The sequence below is a fragment of the Acomys minous genome, assembly GCF_964271855.1.
Source record: "Acomys minous genome assembly, chromosome: 12".
Lineage (NCBI taxonomy): Eukaryota > Metazoa > Chordata > Mammalia > Rodentia > Muridae > Acomys > Acomys minous.
In genome coordinates, this window is record NC_140493.1 from 21774043 (window position 1) to 21789358 (window position 15316).

Below are 15316 nucleotides of genomic sequence, written 5' to 3' on the forward strand. Positions count from 1 at the left end.
TACTCCCCTACTTAGAGACACGATGTGAAATGAGATTAATCCAGTTGCGTAGAGAGTTGAGCTGAACAAATCCCTCTGCAGCTCATTTGAATCAAAACCCACATGGCAGTGGAGTGTTGTCTCTAGCGCCTGAGTAAAGCCATTGATCTCAGGTTTATTTACAGTGAAATTCCCATCACATCGATGACAGCAAGCTCTTCTGTCCCGAGATGAGGGTCACAGGGAAAACATTGGTGGGACAATCGAGATGTTGCCTAAGGATGATTGTACAGGCTACACTATAATAAACTCAGCCATGATCCACAACTCCCTAGAGGAAGACGGAATAAAAAGCAACAAAGCCGTGGATGCTCTTTTCCATTCTCCCTCTACTCTCCACGGCCAAAAGGGCACTCTGAACACAGGATATAGTTCATAAATATGTTTTGGTGGTAACACTTGCCAGCAGGCAAGACTTGGAGGGGGTCCAGAGGGTCACGGCGGGGTGCAAGGGTTGTCGAGAGATGCTTGGGGTGGTAAGCTAATGGAACTGTGATTCTGCAACTTGACAAAGGGTTGCCTGGGTGGGTCACTGTGGGGGGTGTGCTGGGAAGGGTGAAGGAGAGCTGCTCAGGTGAGGGTGAGGGGAACACGGGGGGGGGGGGGGGGAGGGGGAGGGAACGGAGGACACCATGGTGACTTGGATGGATTCTAAGGAACCCACGGGTCCTTGGGAAATCTTTCATTGCCAAGTTTAAAGCTGAAGGGGAGATAATCTTTCTGAAGTGTCTCAGCTCCTCTATTGGGGGGAAGCGGCCTGGAGGCACCTCTCCGGCTCTCTCCAGGCTCTCATCCTGTGGTTCTGCAGTAGCCAGGGTCAGGACTCAGCTTGCTTCTCAGCTGCCTTTCTCCATAGCTCCGAGCACTCCGCCCCTTCTTGCAAGTCAACCGTACTGTGGACTCAGCAGAAGCCTCTCCTTGGTGAAGAGGGATTAAGAAGCTCACTGGAGCTGAGCGCTCAGCTGACCCTGCCACGGGTCACCCTCTGAGGCTGGCATGGCCGGCCCAGTTTTGCCAGTGGAGTCGGCCTCCTCCTTAAGCCTCTTCTTACTGGATTTACCTGAAATCCCTCCTGGCGCTCCCTGCTAATGCTCAGCACACTTTCTTGTTTTCCAGGCCTTACACGATGTTGGGATCATAAGAAAGTATTCACTCTACTGCCTGCTCCCTTCCCATCTCTCCAGCCCACCCCACTCCCAGCCTCCTGTGGCAGTCAACTGGCATTTGGTCCCTGTGTACAGACCTGACTTGCAGTAGGATTCTCTACTACCTGTCCCCTCTCCAGGTCCCCAACATTACACTGGCCACTGCCAGTTTATTTTATACCCCCCCCCCCGGCCATATGCACAGTTCTATTTTCCTATAGCACAAACCCATGAGTCCCCTAGAAGCCATATAACCCTACAGAAGGCTTTCTCAACTTTGTTGCCACTGACCTCTAAGCCAGCGACTGTGGGGACCACTTTGTGAAGTGCAGCTTCCACCCACTGAGCAGCATCCCATGTCCAAATGATAACAACCAGAGGTTATCTCCTGGCACTGCCAAGCACCCCTCCTAGGGATGGGTGGTGGCAAGCACATGATCTGCAGAGACCTAGCAAGGCAAGGGTATTTTAAAGCCAGTGCTCTAAGCCTTGAGAAAAGGGTGTGTAAACTGGGCACATTTAAATCTGGTAAGGTCATGACTAATGACTCTTTGTACTCTCAAAAATGCCAGAGGGGGTAAACAGCGTTAGGATAGAGCTTGGGCAAACCCAGTGAGATCACTTCACCCGATATCAGGCCTTCCCAAATGTCACTGTACACGGCAGTCATCAGGAAAATATTTTGGAAATTCAAAAATCAGATTCGGGAGGTTTGGGAAAGAGACCAAGAGCCTCTCTTTTTATTCATTTATTTATTTCTGGCTTATTGGAGGGAACTGACTTCAGATCTTTTCTCTCAGGCTCACAGGCAGCTGATGATACTGACCCTGGAACATGTTGCTGCACCAAGCACAGAGGCTCCAGGTCCCGGTCTCTGCTGAGAGCGAAAGGGGAGAGCATTGCGCTCGATAGTCCTGAGGTCACAAGAATAAGCCTGCACTAGAATAACAGGTCAGAGAAGCGGGAGACGTTCCCTGCACCTTCCTGCAATGGCGCAAACTGCACATGGGCTATTTTGAAACAGACACTTGCATTAGCTTGAGATGGTATGTTGTAACTTATCCATGAGCTCTTCCTTTCAGCCTAAAATGATGATTTTCAAATCTCTAGTTTCCTCAGACTATCAAAGGTTTCCAGGAGTCTGACAGACACCCAAAGCTCAAGTTGTTTGTCATTTGTGCACACTACCCACAGAAGACAGCGGTGTTAGGATGGGGTGACAGAAGGAGTGCAGAGAGCCACTTGACTTAAAGTTTTTTTTATCATTTAATTCATTTTTCTGTAGTGTGGTTTGGAGGGTGTGGTCTCTTTTCTCCCCTCAGTGCTTGGGATAAAATCCTAGGGCTTTGGGTATGCCAGGGGAGAGTGCTCTGTTACCAAACCACATCCTAGCCCAAAAGATTAGATTTTACACACATATATTATATATAACGTACATATTATATATAATACATATGCATGTGAGTGTTTTGTTTGCGTGTATGTTTGTGTATCTTGTGTATGCCTAGTGCCCACAGAACCAGAAGAAGGCAATGATATCCCCTGAAACTGGAGTAACAGGCAGTTGTGAGCCACGATGTGGGTGCTGGGAATTGAGCCTAGGTCCTCTAGAAGAGCAACCAGTCTCTTGGCTGCCGAGCCATCTCTCTAGCCCAAGTTTGAATGTTTTCTTGCTTGAAGTATTACAGCTCTTGGCTGGAGAGATGGCTCAGCCCATAAGGCACTTGCTGCACACAAGTGAGGATCTGAGCTGAGTCTCTCAAAGCCCACGTAAATGGCCTGAACCTGAAATCCCAGCATGAGAGACGCAGGGGCGGAAGGACTCCAGGGCTTGCTGGCCAGCCAGTCTAGCCAAAGCAGTAAGCTGCAGATTCAGTGAGAGACTGTCTCAACATATGTGGTGGAGGACAATTTAGGAGCACATCCGACATCAACCTCTGGCCTCCACAAGTGCACACCTGCACGCACCTGTACACTCCGGGGTGTGTGTGTGTGGGTGTGTGTGTGTGTGTGTGTGTGTGTGTGCGCGCGCGCGCGCGCGCGCGCGCGCGCGCGCTCATGTGCAGAAATATATATATATAGAGAGATTGCTGTTCTCTTTTCACATCAATCCAATACCAATCTCTTCTTTCTTTCTTTCTTTCTTTCTTTCTTTCTTTCTTTCTTCCTTCCTTCCTTCCTTCCTAATACAGATCTTACTATGTAGCTCAGGTTGTACTCGAATTTGCTATCTGGACCACATACACCTCTACCTCCCAACTGATGCCCATTTTCTTATGAATCTAGAATCCTCAGTCAGTTGGAGAGTCTCCAGGAACATGACAAAGAAACTCATCATGGAGATGAGAGCGTGGCAAGCACGAGCTTCTGGCCCAGGTTACATGACAACCATTCCTAATTCATGTGCTCTTTATACCACTGAGGTGTCACCTTGAATCGATCTCGCAAAGAAGAAAGGCCTTATGGCATTTACCCAAATGGCAAACAATTTTACTAAAAAAAAAAATCATATTAACCCCATACAGTGCTGTTACAACACCGAATCAGATAACCCAGTCATATCGTTAAGGCAGTTGCACAAGTGAATGCCCACTTGCTGTAATTCGTCGTGATAAATGTAATCAGATCTTCTGAAAGCTGCCCAGAGCCTGATACAAAACGTTTCCTTCTCTCATATAATACTGCTCACGCTAACACTGACGTTGGGTTTTGTAGACACCTAAGTCTTTGCGTAACCTGGGAAAGGAAATGGCCACGCCCATCTGTTACTGTTTTACAGTGAGGTCCTAGCATGTCTAAAGATATAGACTTCCCTGGCTGGGGGCAACTTACAAATAGGAAAGGGAACACAGCTCCAAAGCCCTTGAGATTGTCCCTGCTGCTACACTAGCACCTCCCCCAAGGGAGGAAGAGCTAATCTGCCTGGTCTGTTCTGAAATATTCTGACAGGTTGCTATCACTATGACCAGATGTAATAAGGATAAACGTCATTACTAAACCTCTGTCTAGTGTTCATCCCCTCTGTCTCTGCCTCAGTCTCACACAGACACACACCACAAACACACACAGAGGGTGTGTGTGTGTGTGTGTGTGTGTGTGTGTGTGTGAGAGAGAGAGAGAGAGAGAGAGAGAGAGAGAGAGAGAGAGAGAGAGAGAGAGAGAGAGAACACAGCACATGAGAACTCTGTGGTTCTAGCTGACCAGTTCAGGGATGAGTCAGCAGTGGGAGGCTAATGCAGCCACGGGCTGTATTACCAGAAGCAGAGGGAGAAGGTCTGGGGAATAGTTACCCTGTGGTATTTGCACTGTCAGAGCTCTGTTCCATGTTGGACACCCTGGCTGAAGAAGAGTTCGAAATTGGACTCTTTCTAGATAAGGCCACTTCAGACGATGGCGGCATGCAAAACTGCAGCACAAGGAGTTAAGCCAACCAACACTTCCTTTTTTTGAAAGAAGACTCCAAGGGACATGGTGGCATGGAGGAAGAGAGAGCCTCCTCTGAGAAAGAGCTCCAGCCACAGAAACTTAATTTCGGATCCCTAATGTGAAATAACTTATGAGGGCCTGCTCAAATTTTGCTTGTGAAATAGACATTTTCTCTCACGATTTCCTTGATATCATGTAAAAAGTTCAGGATGGGTCAGGGGAAACGGCTCAGTCGGTAAAGTGCTTGCCTCTCAAGCATGAGGACCTGAGTTCAGATCCCCTAACATCCTCTCGAAAGCCAGGCATGGAGGCTGTGATCCCGGCCCTGAGGGGAGCAGAGGCAGGTGGATGTCGTGTGCTAGCTGCACAACCAGTCTGCTCACCACTCAGCTCCAGTTCAGTGAGGGATCTTATTTCTCAGGCTAAGGTAAAGGGAACAGGGAGCTGGCATGGGGGTTTAAGGGTGCTCTGCTGCTCTCACAGAGGATGGGGTTCTGTTCCCAGAACTCATATTGTGTGGCTCACAGCTGCCTATAACTTTAGCTCCAGGGAACCTAATGCCCTCTTCTGGTTTCTGTGGGCACCACATACATGTGTGCACACACAGAGAGATACACACTCACATAAATAATTAATAAAGTAAAAACAATGTAGAGACCAATTAAAGAAGACATAGTGTCGACCTCTCTCTCTCTCTCTCTCTCTCTCTCTCTCTCTCTCTCTCTCTCTCTCACACACACACACACGGCCTGGATGCATTAGTGCCTCCTTCTGCCCTCAGGTATGGCTCCTCCAAGAAGCCTTTCCTAACAATCCCCACCTCCAGCCATTTTCTCTGTGGTTTCCATGTCATGGTTTCCCACTACTATAGCATTTTCTTCCACTTCTCCTACCTTTCCCGAGATTATCCCTTCCCCGGTGAAGAGGACTTTGTTATGGTTTTGATTTTTATCTTCCTAAATGTTCTCGGTTCATCCGGGTCATGGTCAACAAGAGGCTGAGGAATTTCTGCAGACAGCAGCCGAAAAATGAATTAAAGTATCCGGACAGGTAATCCTTTCTAACATCTACATGACAAAGCATTGCGGCTACTCTCTTGATGCTAATAAGGGAATCAGCCCTTTGGGTTATGATATAATGTGAGCCGACAAAGCTGGCTGTGCGCATCTGACTCCCTTACATCTCTATTTCCGTGTGGGCGCTGCTCATCCATGCTGTAGAAAACCCACCGAAAAGCTGTCTTTCCCTTCGTCCAGGCACCAGGGGGTGTCTCTCTAGCTAGGGGGCCCCTTCACTTCACAGTTGCCCTTTATTTACTTGGATATTTGTGGGGGTACTGCATGTTACAATGCTGTACGGGGCCCTCGGTTCATAAAATGTACTGTGGTCTGTTTATAAATATTGATCTAAGGAATCAGAATGCCACAGAAATGAGTTTGTTTAAGTAAGAAAGGACTGTGTAAGACATTTCCCATTGAGATGTTACAGGTTTTACAGCCTAGAAAAAGAGAAGCAAATGGTTTTGGGTTTGTCATGCACGGACATTCCAGAGTCTCCTGCATGATCTGGGCTGAGGAACAGTGTCCCTTTGTTCAAGGACAGAGCAGTGTGTGTGTGTGGGGGGGGGGGGATGGGGCAGCCTGAGCCATCAGAGAAGCTGAGAACAGAACAACCTCCAGGAGCTTCATTCATGTGCCGTCACTCTCTTTGTAGGGTTAGTGTTACGTCCAGTAGCCCAGGGACCCGGCACGGTGCAGAGTATACACACCCTTGGAAGATGTCGATGTGGCCTCATGACCCAAAGTCAATTTAGAAAGTTTAAAAAGCAGGATGATGAGAAACACAACCTCGGCTTCCCACCATCGGTGGCAAATCAGCAACACCGACAGTCACTTGCATGGCTAGCCAGCCTGGCTTTGCCAATGGCCACTGGGGAAGGGATTGCTATGTCCTTCCTTGGTCTCTGGGCTTTTGAGATGAGAGCTCCTGATTTTCAAATGGCCAAGGCCATTTCAGAGCTATTAAAAGCTGTAGGGAGTGGGTGGGCATGCACATGACCAGGTATGTGCCTGTGTGTGTGTGTGTGTAGTTCAGAGGTCAATGTCAGAGGCTTCTTCAATTGCTCTTCACTTTATTTTTTTGAGGCAGGGTCTCTCATTAAACTCCTTGACTCAGGAAACCAGCTAGTCAGTAAGCTCTCCAGATTATTTTCTCTCTCCATTCCCAGAAACAGGATTATAGACACGCACACCTACACTTAACCTTTTCTATAGGTCCTAGAACTCAGGTCCTTAGGCTCCTATGGTGAGCACTTGACTAACTTGAGCCATTTCCTTAGTCCCAAGGATATAACTTTTAATGAGAAATCATGTGGAAGGCATTGCGTCCTTCCAGAAGAGCAACCTCTTTACAGAGACGGGGCCTCTCAGCCCTGAATCAACCCATCAGCATTGCTTATGTCCATGTTGCACTCTGAACTGCCCACGAGGGATAAGAAAATAGTATGCTACAGAGCAAAGGTCAGAAGATAATTGCTGTCAAATAGCCCCGCGGCAAATGAGGTGCCAGGCAGAATGACACACAGTGGCCTGCAAAGGCACTACTGATATTTATTGTTCCTAATAAGATTTGGATCTTGCAAAGGAATCTATCAAGATGGAGAGAGACGCCAGCCCTCATGACTTACAGGGAAGGGTGAGAGGTCTTGCCACATAGGGCAAAAAGAGTCATTTACCATCTGTTCCCGGAGGGATACTTAACTCTCAACAGAGAAACAGAGGGTGTCAGAGGACACTTGCTCCGACCTTTCACTTGGCCAGAGGAAACGGAGGCCCAGGGGAGTTGTGACCTGCTCAAGGTCACATAGGTAGTTCTGTTAGGTACAGCCAGAACCCAGGTCTGCAGACACCAGGCAAGGAGGGCTCCCACGATGGGAGAGTAGCAAGCCCAGAACTGCGTGGAGGAGGGCTGTGCGTCCTGCAGGTGCACCCTGAGTGAGGAGCTTAAACTTTGCTTTTTCCTTTCTGCAAAATAGAGGTAAGACCTTACCCAGATCAAGTGAGATAGTGTGTGTGTGTGTGTGTGTGTGTGTGTGTGTGTGTGTGTGTGTGTGTGAAGACCCGTTTTAAAAATCCTGTTGGGCTCAGAGTAAAATAAATCTAGAAAAATTTTCCTGTTGGGCTTGTATGGATGGACACACACACATACACACACACACACACACACATACACACGTGTGTGTGGAGGCGTGGGAGGCTCAGTGCAAGCATGGGCTTCCTCCTGGTGTCACACTCCCCTCCCCCTCCTCTCCCACCACTGAGAACTTTGAGCGGTGGGTATCAGTGTTATTTATGGGCAATTAAAAAGTTGATATATAAGGTGTTGGATTTGTTAAGTTTTCCTAGACTCAGTATATGATCGGGCTCTGCTCGCTACAACCACTTACTGATTCAATAATATACACATTGCTATGAACAGGGGAAGAGAGGATTTTCAGCTGTGTGTGTGCATGTGTGCGTGTGTGCGTGTGTGTTTGTGTGTGTACAAACATGTGTTCCTGACGTCAACTCAGGTACCTTTATCAATTACTTTTTGTCCTATTTATCTTATTTACTGAGACAGGGTCTCTCACTGAACCTGAAGTTTGATTCTGTTAGGTTGACTGACTGGTCAGCAAGTCCCAGGGGTCTTCCCAGCTCTGGGATTACATGTGTGCACTGGCAAACCGCTCAGGCGTGCCGGGAACCCAGACTCGAGGCTTCGGGCTTCAGGAGCCACCGTTTTACCCAGCAAGGCATCTTTCTCGCCCCGACGTCACATTCTGCTCCTTCACAAAGGACCAAAACCCCCAATTTATAAAACAGAGCAGAAACCTCAAGGTACAAATCAACCATTTTTTCCTATTCATCTTCTCCCCCGTTACTATTTCTTAGTTATTTAGGTTCTTCTTGAAATTCATGTTAAACAGGAGAACGATCTACTCGCTGTTGGCTAAGTTCCTGCAGCGTTCTCAGCTGTTCGTGTCTAACAGTTTCCCATAAAATCACTAGACAAAAGACTCAAATCACAAGCCATTTGTAGGCGGACACATTGAAACCGTGCTTCTAGAAGGCAGAGGGGTGGAGAGGAAAAAACAACAACAAATGAAAAAGTATTCTTTGTGACCAATTGATCGATTAGGCTGCTTTTTCACCAAAAAAACATGACAAGGCAGAAGCAACGTGGTAATGACGGTCCTAGGAATGCGTAAAAGCGTTAATAACGCGAGATTCCTTTTGCTCACTTATTTTTTGGTTCTCTTTAGAAAATTACACTGGAGAGCCTTCCGTAATGGCAGTTTCAGGAGCAGATAGGCACAGTCCTGGAACCCGCTGGCAATGCTAATGAGGGCTCAGAGCAATCCCTGGCTGGGGAGGCTTTTGCTGGATAAAACTGTATGTTTCTGAGAGATTTGAGCCAGGTCTGAGTGCTTGAGATAACCAGCCGGGGGCATTGCTACCCACAGCAGACATCCATCATCCATTGGGTTACAAGGAAACCCAGGGTGGCCTTTATGAATTGGACAAAAAACACCAGTGTTTTAGTGGTAAAATTCTTTACAGTACAGAAATGTGAAAGATGAGGATCCCCCATCGCCCCCCCCCCCAACTCTATCAAAATATCATGTTCTGCCCCGAGGCTTTGGGGTCTCATAACTCCTTTCTTGTATCAGTCTTTTTCATTTCCTGCCCTGCCTTCTAGCTCTCCCTTTCTCACTCCCAACTCTTCCGCGTCCTTACGTTTCTTGATGAAGGGTCTAAGTGATGTGAATGCAGTAAGTAAATCTATGCCCCACAGAATGCCATTCCCATTCAAAAGACCAACACGTGCAATGCGTTTGGGTAGCCATGCTGGGTTTTCAATGTCAACCCTGGTTTATGCAGCCCCTTTTGCTCATTTCCATTCAAGTCTGTGCTATCGTTCCTCCTTCCACACGCCAGCCTTCACAGAGAATGTTCTGGATTCTGCTTGGTATCAAACCCCTGGCTCTGCTGTGAGTTACCTTGTGTGAGGTGTTTTGACCTCTTTGCACTTTACTTTGTGTGAAGGAACTATATCGCCAGCACTTTCTTGGCTACGCTAGGGAAAGCAAACAATTTAATACCTGCAAAGCGTCAGATTGGCACCGGAGGTCTTGAAGTGGAGTTTACAAGCAATATGAGAGGTAGAGCAACAGATTGGCCACAAGGCAATAACAGCAACCGCACCAACAACACACTGTTTTGGATACGTGTATAAATTATTTGATCCTCAGACAACCCCACTAACATCCTCATTACTCTCCCTTTGTGGCTCAAGAGACAAAAACAGAGAGACTGAGCTTTGCTCAGTTCACTCAGAAAATGGTAGGCTGGGCCCAGATTTAGGCTGTTTGACTCCATAGCAAGTACGCAGCCAGTACAGCTTATAATTATTACTGCGTGTGAACTTATGCACTCGCTAGATAAATACAGCTGCTGTCACTGGTGACTGAGCACAGCTTATGCATCTTCAAAATATATTAAAAATAGATATGAGCGCCAATGGAATATTGATTAAGGCAAAGCTAGCATCTAAAATCATCAAATGGAAGCAGTTGGAAATAGGATGTTAGCACAGTTCCAAAGTGTCACCTCCTCCAATTACTTGCTAATTGTAACAGGGAAACAAGTACCTTTCTAATGAGAGAGAGACAGAGACAGAGAGACAGAGAAACAGAGAGACAGAGGGGGGAGGAGACAGAGAGAGACAGAGACAGAGAAAGACAGAGAGACAGAGAGAGAGGTATCCCCAGAGCAAAATCAATGCCTAGAGCCAGGACCAAACTTGGCATCATGAATGGTGGAACAATCCAGAATGATGTACCTCCTGATTTGATGCAATATGGAGCACCCCATGGCACCGTATGGATGGTGTTCACTGAGTATCTCAGTGTGAGCCGGTGAGAGCGGGTGAAAACGCTGGTTGCCGAGCCCAACAACCTGAGTCTGCTTCCCGAATTCCACATGGTAGAAGAGAACCAAATCCTACAAGTTACATCCACACAGAGTAAATAAGTGAATATGCTTTCAGTCCTAATATGGAGTTTATGTGACAACGAAGAGCAGGGTGACTAATGAGCCACGAGGTAAGAGCCGATTCAGAACTCAGGGCATTTCCATAAGATCACTGGCCTGACTTGGGAAAAACAATTTCAGTGTTGAATAGAGAGATATATAAAAACTAGATCCTGGTTTTTTGTTTTTTGAAGTAAAGGTATAGGTGACAGTTGGGGACAAGATGGGGAAGGTTAATATGGACTAGCTACTAAGTAGTAGATATTAAGGACTCCTACCTTCGTAGACATAATGATGGCATCGTGATTACATAAGAGAATGTTCTTGTGCTTGGGGTGTGAACTGAATTATTCAGGAGCAACCTGTCATTCACCTGCGACTTACAAGAAATTCAGAGAGAAATACAGCAGACGGAGCAAGTGTGAAGAGGTTATGTTAGTAAACCTAAGTGCATTTAGCATTTCAACTTGTCATTAAATTTGAATATTTTTGATATACTCTTACTGTGAATCTGGCCTGTGAATCTTACCCTGAACTTGCACCTGTCCTTCTGCCTCTGCCTACCAAGTGTTGGGGTTCCAGGCATGTGCCACCACGGCCTGCTGAAGTCTGTATATAAATTCCCTTTCTTCATAAGACACGCGCTTAACATCTATGGCGAACATAGAAGGTTTCTATCATTGTGCATGCTGCCGTAGTTTCATTAACTTCTCTAAAACTTTGGGCTATGCTTAGAAAGAAAACCACTTTTAAACAGTATTTACTGAATTCTTCTTGGCTCAAGTCTATTAAAACCCAATGTGAGCTTTGTTAGAGTCCTTGGCACCCTAGTGTAGGGTGTGGAACAAGTTTTGGCACAAAGCAATTGCTCAATAAATGTTAGTGAAATGTTTGTTGAAGCTGTGATTTCCTGAAAAGTCTCAAACTACAAAAATGTAATAACAAAGGGGAAAAAAAAGCAGAGACACACTAGTTGAGGTGCTCCTTTGCATATGGAGATATGCAAAGATTTCAGTTATACAAAATGGGACTAACCTACTCTACTCTTTGATTCAAATAACTATGCTAAGTGACCACTCTTGAGCTCTTAAAATATTATTTTATAGTCTTTACTATTTACATGTGCACTGCATGCTACAGCATAAATGTAGAGTTAGAGAACACCTTGTAAGAATGGGTTCTCTTCTTTTACCATGTGACTCCCAGAGATTGAATCAGGCCATTAGATTTGGTGGCAAGCATCTTTACTCACAGGGCCACCTGGCTGTCCCCTTGAGCTTGCTTCATTGGAGCCCGAAGAGTCTGTTCCTTGGATAGACCCAGCGGCAACTGTTACTTAGTTAAGGAACCCTGATGGAATCACACTTAATGACATGTTTGTGGACAATTATAGACTTTTCTAGAGCCAGGAAAATGGGGCACGCTTGCTCAAGTTCAGGCATGAGCTCTTTAAGCTGCCGACAGCAGCAGGTGTTACTCTCTGGGAATCAATGAGCATGTGGAAGTCAGGATCACTGGCAGCTCTTCCAGAAGGCAATCGTTCCAAAAGAGATGGCTCTGGGGCAGCAAGAGAGACGTGTTTTGTGCAGAGATGGGAGGAAAAGTGATTAAGATTTAGGGAAACAATAATGTTCCCATTATGAGTTTTCTCAGTGCCTTTCCCTAAGATGCATGGTGTCCGTGTTAACTCTTTTATTCTTGCCGTGTCCCTATGAGGTAGGTCTGAAACAATTGGAGGCTAAGACATGGACACTATTGTTAGCAACCAAGGCAGCTCTTCATATTGACCAGATCGATCGCCTCCTTCCCCTCTGCTCCAGCAGTCATTTTTAAAAGATGAAAGCTATTACAATCTAGGGAGAATAAGATTACAGCTCACTACGTGGGAGACTCTCCGAGTTGAGTTTAATGGGGATAGTTTTCTCCAGTGATATGGGGCTGCCTCTTTTTACAGAAAACCGAAACACAAAACACAAAAGAGTCTCAAAAAGGGTGTAAGTCAGAAGTGTTTAAAACTTGGCATTGAAAGGCACTACATTGCAGGCAGATCTCTACGAGTTCGAGGCCAGCCTGGTCTACAGAGTGAGTTCCAGGACAGCCAGGGTTACACAGAGAAACCATGTCTTAGAAACAAACCAAACAAACTAGCTTTTTGAAAGAAGACCTATGTAAAATTATCCTATGAATGTCAAGCTTTGTAGGCCATGTCAAGTCACCAAAGAAGACCAAATTCAACTAAATGTTCTTTCAGAAATCAAAATGAAGGGAGGAAAAAAAAAAAAAAAAAAAGGAAACAGACCTACTAAAGAACTAAAAGTTTATGACAAATGTACCCGCATGCAAAGCTTGTCCATTTTATCTCACTCCTACAAAGCGTGCTCATCACTGCTTTACCCCTGTGGTGTTCTAGATCCCAAGTAGCCCCTTTAATTTGCCTCTGGATGTGTGCTTTTAATAATATGGAAATGGTTACATATGTCTTGCTAATAAGACTGCATTTGAGGTAAGTAGATGCAGTCATTTTTAAGTTAGTGAAAACCCGGTCTTTGCATTCCTTCCTCATGTTCTGGAGCAGATGGGGACAAGAGTGAAAATTGGAGATGGACTTAAGAATGGTACATAACTATTAATAAAGAGACAAAGATAGACGACACCCCTCCTCATATCTTCCCACGTGAAGTTTTCTCTTATTAAAGGAATCCAAACCAGTGTTCCTCATAAAGAGAGCAGGAACCACCAGAACTACAGTTTGCGCTGGTGGAGAAATCGAGCAAGCCAGAGAGTTCCTGACCTTGGAGTCCAGGCTCCATTCACTGATGCTCAGTCCTCTGCCACCTCCCACTCCCCAACTTGGATTAAATGCTGAACCTTCACTGGTTTGCTGTCGGTTGGTTGGTTGGTTTTTTTGTTTTTGTTTTTTTTTTTTTTGAGATAGGGTCTCTCTGTGTATTCTTGACTGTCCTGCACTCGCTTTGTAGTTCAGGCTGCAGAGGCAATCCACCTGCCTCTGCCTCCCAAGTGCTGAGATTAAAGGCATGTGCCACCACCGCCTGGCTGAACCTTCATTGCTGAAGGGAGATTTTTACCTCTGGGACTCCAAAGTCTTTTCCAGAGATCGCCCCAAGCCGGTTTGTGGACATGCTGTTTTCTTTGTTATGGGCCAAGTAAGGCCCAAGTTTTCTCTAGTTCATTTGACAGAAGTTGAATCCAGTCACAAATAATCCAGTAACATAAGTCAAGTAGGTAAGAGGCCTGGGCTGATGGACAGAGTATTGACAGCAAAGTTTAGCGAGCCAGTGGGACTCGATTTCGTTAGATTTGGCTCTTAGGGCACAGAATCTTAAAAGCGCTGAAGGTTTCTAAAGGGTGTGCACCCACATTGTATGACATACCTTTTGGAGGTGAAGAAGTTGAGAGTGTATCTCGGCTTTGACAACGAGTTATTAGAATCTTCGTTTGCTGGTGGGAAGACGCGCTGAAATGTCAAGATTGCCGCTCTTCAGCCTACAGGTTTGCCTTGGGCTGGCTTCTGAGCACCCGCGGAAGCAGGGTACGAGCCCCAGATCCATCAAGACAGCTCCCTCCTCCCTGCCTCTTGCTCTCCCTTCAAGCTCCCCCCAGCCAGTCTGCAGTCTGTAGGCAAACCACACAGGAACTAGCAGACACCCTGCTGCACAGAGCTGGGCGTGAGCCGTAGATTATGTGGTTTTGTTTTCTTGCTGCTAGAGTCGAACCAAAACGCAGGAGGTTCACCGAAACATGCCTGCTTCTTTATGTTTCAGTTTTAACAATGCCCCCCCCCTCCCGGCCCCAACGCTCATATTCACATAAGGAAATCTCTGATCCTGGATATGGACCATTAACAAGCCCCTTCCTCCATCCCGAGAAACACAGAGGGGCCACTGGGGAAAAAGTTAAAGTCGCCCTGGTCAATCACAATGTTAAAATCTCAGAGAAATCGCTTGCTAAGTGTCTCCATCCCATCCCATAACTCTTAGCTTGTGATAAAAATCTTGACCTGAGAGAAGAAAGAAAGGGGGTGGGAGACTCTCTGAGCAGGCGCTCTGTTAGAGACACACACTAACCCACTGTGTTAGCCAGCGGTGAGCTAGGGGTTTGAAGTCCAGGTTTGCCACAGTCACGAGCAAGGGTCTTCCCTTGGACCCGTGGGATTTCACATCCTCTTAAGCAAGCTGGACCCAAGGCTTTCTGAAGACTCATCTCCCTCAACCTCCCTGCTTCTCACCTTCATGTTTCTAACCCGCCCTGCCCCCACACCACCTGCAGCCTGTGAAGGCGGCACAGGCGGCTTCCTTTCTCTTTGTTCTTGTGTCTTTTGCACAAAAAGGAGACATATTTCAACTGGCTAAGCAACACCTTTAGGGGTTGGAGGTTGGACCCAAAGTGAAGAGGGAAATAATTAGGGCCTCACTTCCATTAATCTTTGGATAGTTTTCTCTACTTGATTCTATTCAAAGTTCTAAAATTTTAACTTATTCTTCATTCTTGCCTTCTGAGGTGGCATCTCATTGCTCCTTTACATGAAGAACTTTGCTGAAGCTTTGTTTTGTTCTATTAATTTTTTAAAAAGTTTTTTTCTTCTCCTTGAGACAGGGTCTCTCTGTGTAGCCC

General features: G+C 46.3%; 1 protein-coding gene across 1 annotated transcript in view; it reads right to left on the bottom strand.

Annotated features, from left to right (window-relative positions):
• The window catches only part of GRAP2 (GRB2 related adaptor protein 2), a 71549-nt gene extending 57109 nt beyond the window's left edge, over positions 1-14440 (bottom strand). Inside the window, exon 1 of the mRNA XM_084750344.1 lies at positions 14077-14440. The gene's annotated coding sequence lies outside the window, so the exon portion shown is untranslated. The remainder of the gene's footprint in view (positions 1-14076) is intronic.
• Positions 14441-15316: the final 876 nt, after the last annotated feature.